The sequence below is a fragment of the Apostichopus japonicus genome, chromosome 6, assembly GCF_037975245.1.
Source record: "Apostichopus japonicus isolate 1M-3 chromosome 6, ASM3797524v1, whole genome shotgun sequence".
Taxonomy (NCBI): Eukaryota; Metazoa; Echinodermata; class Holothuroidea; order Aspidochirotida; family Stichopodidae; genus Apostichopus; species Apostichopus japonicus.
The window spans coordinates 15237501-15245000 of record NC_092566.1 but is presented as its reverse complement, the minus strand read 5'-3'; the positions used below and the strand labels follow the sequence as shown (position 1 = coordinate 15245000).

Below are 7500 nucleotides of genomic sequence, written 5' to 3'. Positions count from 1 at the left end.
CTCGTCTTTTGCACTGTAGCAATCGTTGGTAAGTCTTTATATGTGTGTTGGGCTCTGTGTGTGTCCACGCACCTGTTTTATATTCTGATTGAAGACTTTAACAAAGGAATACCAAGTCCTCATACATCATTTGAGAAAGAATCACCACGTTCCCCGAAGAACTCTGTTGTTAAGGGGTATTAACGTTAGGTTAAGTGGTTTTGAACATTGGAAAAAATTACAAAGATAAATATCCTCTTAAATAATACTGCATAACTTGAAACGTCCCTTTCTCGAGATGATGAACTGCATTCTAATTGATTTTAGTATTGGAAAATATCGAAAAATGTATTAAAGTCAGTAAAGAAGATAACTGTTTTCACAAGTTTCCACTATGCCTGTACTATCTGGCAAACCCGTTTGATATTTCTCTTACAACTTCACCCATTTCGAGATGAGGTTAACATTTACCCAACCATTGCTTTTAACTAACTGGTGATTGAGTATCGTAAACTCGTAATTATCATTTACCGCAATATTTGGGTATTGTGGTATAGGAAAATACGGTTTTGCACATATCCGTGTATATGGATTCATGTTATAAACTGTTTCTCCTTAGCAAGTATTACCATATATGTTAGTGTGTGTGTGTGGACGTATGTATATATGAATAATACTCAGCGCATTGAGACTTAAGTGTGTATTTGCGCTTTATAAGAACTGTGTATTATTATTATTATTATTATGTATGTTAGTTGGAATGGGCATCCTTGATTGTGCTAGTTTCCCCTTTCTAGAGGAAGAGAACACTCCTAGTATAGTGCATAGCCAACTAGCAAACATAATGTAGGGGTGTGCCTACGCTGGGCGGCACTGGGCGGCCCCGCCCAGCACTAAAAATTACCGCCCAGCACTGTCTTAAAAAAATCGTTGATCCCGCCCAGCACTATTTTCATCTAAAATCACGACATTCCTAACAATATATTCAACATAAATTGGGCCTAACCTATATGCCAAAGTCATACAGACTAATAACGCATCAGTTACCTATACGAGAAACATTACTTACGGATCTCAATCGGTCCCTTGTAAAATCTCTTTGAAACAAACTATATCATAACTTTTACCAGGTACGTAATATATTTCACTCAAAAAAAATTTAAAAATGTAAATTGTTAGCAAAACTGTAGTACTTGTGTATGTGCTAAAGAAGCTACACAAGTGCCGCATTTGGCATCTAAGCACCTTCAAAAATCGAAAAATTTCTCAAAGGGGAGGGGGTCACACCCTCCCCCTTAGACCCCTCCCCCAGGACGGCGATCAGTATACCCGGCACTCAGGAAGTCCTGGGCACATCCCTGATAATGGTTTTTATTAAACGCTAAAGTGTACTCTCTCTCTTCACCTCTCCCTCTTTTCACCTCTCGTCTCTCTTTCCTTTGCTTCTCCCCTCTTTGTCGATGTCCCACCCCTCCCACTTTCATCCAACCTCGCCCCTTTGCCTTCACTGTTTCTCTCGATCTTCCATTGTTCCCCACCCTATTCCACCTAGCCTTGCATGTCCCCTTCTATCCCTCATCATCACCTCCTGGAGCCCCCTCGTCGACACCAACCCCTCCCCCTCCCCCACACACCACACAGACAATCACAACCCGCACATGACGTTATTGAGCCTTGTACTATTTTGGGGGGTTTATTTACAAGCCGCCACATTAATACTCAAGATACCGACATAAACATATCTGTGCTTTACATTTTCCAGCAAACTATTTTCTCATTGGCGCGCTGAATTAAAAATAATTCGATGAAACCACATATTATACGATATTTATTATTACAGCTGCCCCGGTGTAGGACGAAACTTTCGACGATGCTCTCGTTCGCCGAGGATTTTTGAAGAATCTGTTTCATCGTTTCCGGCATGGTAAGCCAGCAGCAAATGAGCCAGGAAAGAGGGACTTCGCTGGAGACGATGGGTAGGACAAAGATGCTTTGCTTGATGACTTAGAGGAGAAAATGGCTGCGTTGAATCCAGAGGCATTTGACGAACTAACCCCAGAAGAGAAAAGCTGGTGGCACTCTCTGGCGAACTATGCAGCCAAAGCTGCCTTAGGTTATGCCCTTGGTAAATAAATCATCACAAGGAAAAGGAGAAATGTAATTGATTTCGAGACTGCGGGTCGTACCACTGAGCTACAGACAATACAAAACGTGCGCTGTACTCACTGTAGTTAGTTTATTTTTTCCTTGTGTCTTAATAGTTAGTATAGTGCTGGATTGATTTGATATGATACATTATAAAATAGAGGTACAATCTCTTGTTTTGTCCAATGAATATATCAAATTCAACATGAAATACTTTATGTGTCCTATTTCGAAGAATTGTTGTTTCTTATTGTTTTGTTTTGCTTCCATATAAAATATGCAGTCTTAAAGGCATATTTTCTGAGTCTTAGAATTACTCACTGTTCTTTTGTTCTTGACGGCATCGCCACCCCAGGGGCTTGCGCAACGGGGGGGGGGGGTTCATAGGGCCGTACGACCTGGGAAGAATAAGACCAATACTACGGGTGTACACCCCCCCTCCCCTCCCTTACGACCTCACACAAAGTATTTTATAAGCACAATCATAATTTGTGGTCTTAATATAGCTCAAAATGCACCATTTGAAGTCTAAATTTATATTTTGTTACCCTTCACTAAATGTTCCATGCCCCAACGTAAATCAGTCGGAGGGGGAGGGGGCGGGGGCGGGGGGCGGGGCGGGGGCGGGGGGCGGGGTGATATTAAAATTTGGCCAACACCTTCGAAGTACTGTGAACGTCACTTCGATGCACCCCCCCACATCCACACCGCCCATTGCTGTTATAATTGACAGAGGAAACTTCAATAAACTAATTCACTAAACCTTATCAGTATTTGACCCTAAACTACTAAATATAAAAAAATCTTAAAGTTTATACATTTGTAATACAAATGGCGGTTTTAATCTCCAAGTTGTTTGTCCACACGTAATATGAGTGTTAAATGAGACAACAAATGGTGTCAGTGAGGCAAGAAATAAAAAAAACTTTGAAGATTGGCAGCGAAATGCCTTTTGAAGTTATAGCATGAGTGGCCTTGATTATATGACTTACTAGCATATTTGAGGTCAATACTGATCAACTTTAACATCGACAGAGAAAAGGTTTGTTTGCGTCAAAATGACTGGCTTCATTTCTTAGCGAAAAAAACACGATGTCACGTGATTTAGTTGGATTTAGTATCCTATAAATCCTCGTTCATTAAGGTCAATCCCCCTACCTTACTCAGTCGGGGAAATCTGTAATCACCCACCCTCCCCGCAACCCCAACCTTTGAAATCCTGTGCACGTCACTGTCCCAGGCGACCCAAAAAAAAAGACGAATTCCAGTCTAGCAGATAGTCGAACTAGTGAAACGGACATGACAATGAAGTCTTAGTTTGTAACAATGCAACATTATGCATATATATGTTTTTATTGTTGAATGGATTTTATTTTAACATTCCTTTCCACGTGTGTAAATACAGAGAGGGAGGGAGGGCAATGGGGCGGTGTGGAGGGGGTGGGGTGTATCGAAGTGACGTGCACAGTACTTCAAAGGTGGTGTCCAAATTATCATCTCCGCCCCCCCCCCCCCCCGCCCCTCCGACTGATGCACGTTGGGGCATGGAACCTTTAAAAGAAGGGTAGAAAACTAAAAGTTTAGACTTCAAATGGTGCATTAAGAGCTATATTAAGACCACAAATTATGATTGTGTTTATAAAATACTTTGTGTGAGGTCGACAAGGAGGGGAGGGGTGGGGGGGGGGGAGTGTACACCCGCAGTATTGGTCATATTCTTCCCAGGTCGTATGTAATTTTTTCCAATGTTCAAAACCACTTAACCTACCGTTACCCCGACGGTAACAGAGGCAAATGAATAACCAATGGGTAGTACCCTTATGACGTATCAGTGTGACTTTTAGCATAGCCATTTAAGAATAAGGTCAATCATGACTCCACCAAAATTGTAATCAGAAAATCAAACACTGTACAAACAGTATGAGAAAATTGTTACCGAGCAATTAGAAATTTTGACATCGGTCAGAGCAGAGATATGGAGTTTTGGAACATCTGTGGTGGCGAAGTCTTGCACGAGATGTCGCAAGAAACAGCCCAACATTTATTGCTCCCTTTGGGGGACGAAATCAATAGAAATGAACAACCCTGGGAAAAATAAGACCAATACTACGGGTGTACACCCCTCCCGTCCCTTTCGACCTCACACAAAGTATTTTATAAGCACAATCATAATTTGTGGTCTTAATATACCTCAAAATGCACCATATGACGTCTAAACTTTTTTACCCTTCCCTGAGGTTCCATGCCCCAACGTAAATCAGTCGTAAGGTGGTGGGGGGTGGGAGATGATATTGTAATTTGGTCACCATCTTTGAAGTACTGTGCACGCCACTTCGATGCACCCCCACCCCACACCACCCACCCCCTCCACACCTCCACCTAGCCCTCTCTCCCTCTTTGTATTTACTCACGGGACAGTCAATGCGTGGAAAGGAATGGTAAAATAAAATCCATTCAACAATAGAAATATATATATGCATAAGGTTGCATTGTTACAAACTAAAAATTCATTGTCGTGTCCGTTTCACTAATTCGACTATCTGCTAGACTGGAACTCGTCTGTTTTGCATCACCGGGGACAGTGACTTGCACAGGATTTCAAAGGTTGCGGTTGCAGGGAGGGTGGGTGATTACAGATTTCCCCGACTGAGTTAGGTAGGGGACTGACTTTAATGAACGAGGATTTATATGATACTTAATCCACGGTCTGATTTCTTAGATACATCTCTGTTCCTTAAAACATATATTATTATATTGTAGATTTATATATTGCAACGCTAACTCAGTCTAAGATTCTGGTGCGTCCAAATATTCCCTGCTGAGGACTGGTGGTGGTATGGAAACAAATGCGGCTTGGATGGTTGTATGTTAGTAACGACGAGCATTAAATCTCGCTATTACATGCAAAGATATAACACATAGATAAACGAGTAAAGAACAAGCGCTGTGTAGATTTCGCAATCTATTACTATAACCAGCCACGGTACAAACAATACATCGGCACGAAGCCCTCAATAATAGGTAGAAAACATGCACTTAACGATAATGGTCACAAACGAGGTCTCAATACCGAAGTAGAGTCCTATAACGATACGTACAAAAGAAAAGACGAATACAAGACAGATACAAGTACGACCACAATGGTCGGAGCCAGGGCTACTACCGAACCAACGGCGATTCAGATCGGGAGCGAAGACTGGTCACAAGTCTTGAGGTCTGCTTCAGCTGAGCTGGTGAGCAGACATCACGTGACCTGTAATTATTACGTAATGTAGCCTACGACAAATAGAGGGCGACATATATAATGACCAACGGCATCACAATATATATATATATATATATCAACAATCAAACTTCCCACCGGAAAAAATATATGTAATGTAAATGACCAGAAACCAGTATCTAATCTTCAAACACATGTACAAGCGCTCCCCCCCCCCCCCCCCCACTTACTCGATTTTGAAGTTACAGCTGAGAAACTCTTTGATTTGCTTTCGCGCTAATAAAGTGGTAAAATGTGCATGGTCAGACTTCCTTATTCCCGTTACTGAAATATTTTAAAAACTGTGTGGATGAATGATTTGTTCCAAGAAACGACTTCTAAACAAGTCCAAACATTTTGTTAGTCCCATTGCGAGAGTAGCGACACGTTTGCACAAGAGGATAATGAATATATTCGAGTTACAGTGATGACACGGGACGGAGAGGGGTGGGGGGGTCAATAACAAGGATACAGTACATCTGTCAGGAAGGAGGGTAATAAATATCTTGTATTGTGATAGTGGTTACGAAATACGAAACGAGTTGAAAAAACTCAAACCAAAGTTAAGAGAAAGAGAGACCTTTGTATCATTCATTAATTTGGGAGTACAAGAGTTCACGTGACATCGTGTGTTTTTCGCTAAGATATGAAGCCAGTCGTTCTGGCGCAAACAAACTTTTTCTCTGTCAAGGTTGAAGTTGATCAGTATTGAAGGAAAGTATAACGTAATTCATAGACCTTTGTTCAAAGTGCACATCACAGTTTGGCCAAACCATCTTCATATTTGGTCCAAGAGTCTAATAACTAACAGAGGAAAATTCAGTAAACTAATTTACTAAACCTTATCAGTATTTTGTGCTAAACTACTAAAAATTAACAAAATCTTAAAGTTTTTACATCTGTAATATAAATGTCGGTTTTAATCTCCACGTTTTTTTTTTCCAGACGTAATATAAGTGTTAAATGAGACAACAAATGGTCTCAATGAGGCAAGAAATAAAAAATTTGAAGATTGGCAGCGAAATGCCTTTTGAAGTTAAAGCATGAGTGGCCTTGATTATATGACTTACTAGCATATTTGAGGTCAATACTGATCAACTTTAACATCGACAGAGAAAAGGTTTGTTTGCGTCAAAATGACTGGCTTCATTTCTTAGCGAAAAAAACACGATGTCACGTGATTTAGTTGGATTTAGTATCCTATAAATCCTCGTTCATTAAGGTCAATCCCCCTACCTTACTCAGTCGGGGAAATCTGTAATCACCCACCCTCCCCCCAACCCCAACCTTTGAAATCCTGTGCACGTCACTGTCCCAGGCGACGCAAAAAAAAAGACGAATTCCAGTCTAGCAGATAGTCGAACTAGTGAAACGGACACGACAATGAAGTCTTAGTTTGTAACAATGCAACCTTATGCTTATATATATTTTTTATTGTTGAATGGATTTTATTTTAACATTCCTTTCCACGCATTGGCTGTTCCGTGTGTAAATGTAAAGAGGGAGGGAGGGAAATGGGCGGTGTGGAGGGTGTATCGAAGTGACGTGCACAGTACTTCAAAGGTGGTGTCCAAATTATCATCTACCCCCCCCCCATGCCCCTCCGACTGATGCACGTTGGGGCATGGAACCTTTAAGGAAGGGTAGAAAAATAAAAGTTTAGACTTCAAATGGTGCATTTTGAGGTATATTTAGACCACAAATTATGATTGTGTTTATAAAATACTTTGTGTGAGGTCGAAAGGGAGGGGAGGGGGGGGGGGGGGAGTGTACACCCGCAGTATTGGTCATATTCTTCCCAGGTCGTATGTAATTTTTTCCAATGTTCAAAACCACTTAACCTACCGTTACACCGACGGTAACAGAGGCAAATGAATAACCAATGGGTATTATCCTTATGACGTATCAGTGTGACTTTTAGCATAGCCATTTAAGAATAAGGTCAATCATGACTCCACCAAAATTGTAATCAGAAAATCAAACACTGTACAAACAGGATGATAAAAAATTGTTACCGAGCAATTAGAAATGTTGACATCGGTTAGAGCAGAAATATGGAGTTTTGGAACATCTTTGGTGGCGAAGTCTTGCACGAGATGTCACAAGAAACAGCC

At 41.0% G+C, this 7500-nt stretch overlaps 1 long non-coding RNA gene across 1 annotated transcript in view; it reads left to right on the top strand.

Moving 5' to 3' along the window:
- The window catches only part of LOC139969081 (uncharacterized), a 3014-nt gene extending 663 nt beyond the window's left edge, over positions 1-2351 (top strand). Inside the window, exons 1-2 of the long non-coding RNA XR_011793646.1 lie at positions 1-28; positions 1820-2351. The exon at positions 1-28 is cut by the window's left edge and continues 663 nt beyond it. This is a non-coding gene — a long non-coding RNA (uncharacterized lncRNA). The remainder of the gene's footprint in view (positions 29-1819) is intronic.
- Positions 2352-7500: the final 5149 nt, after the last annotated feature.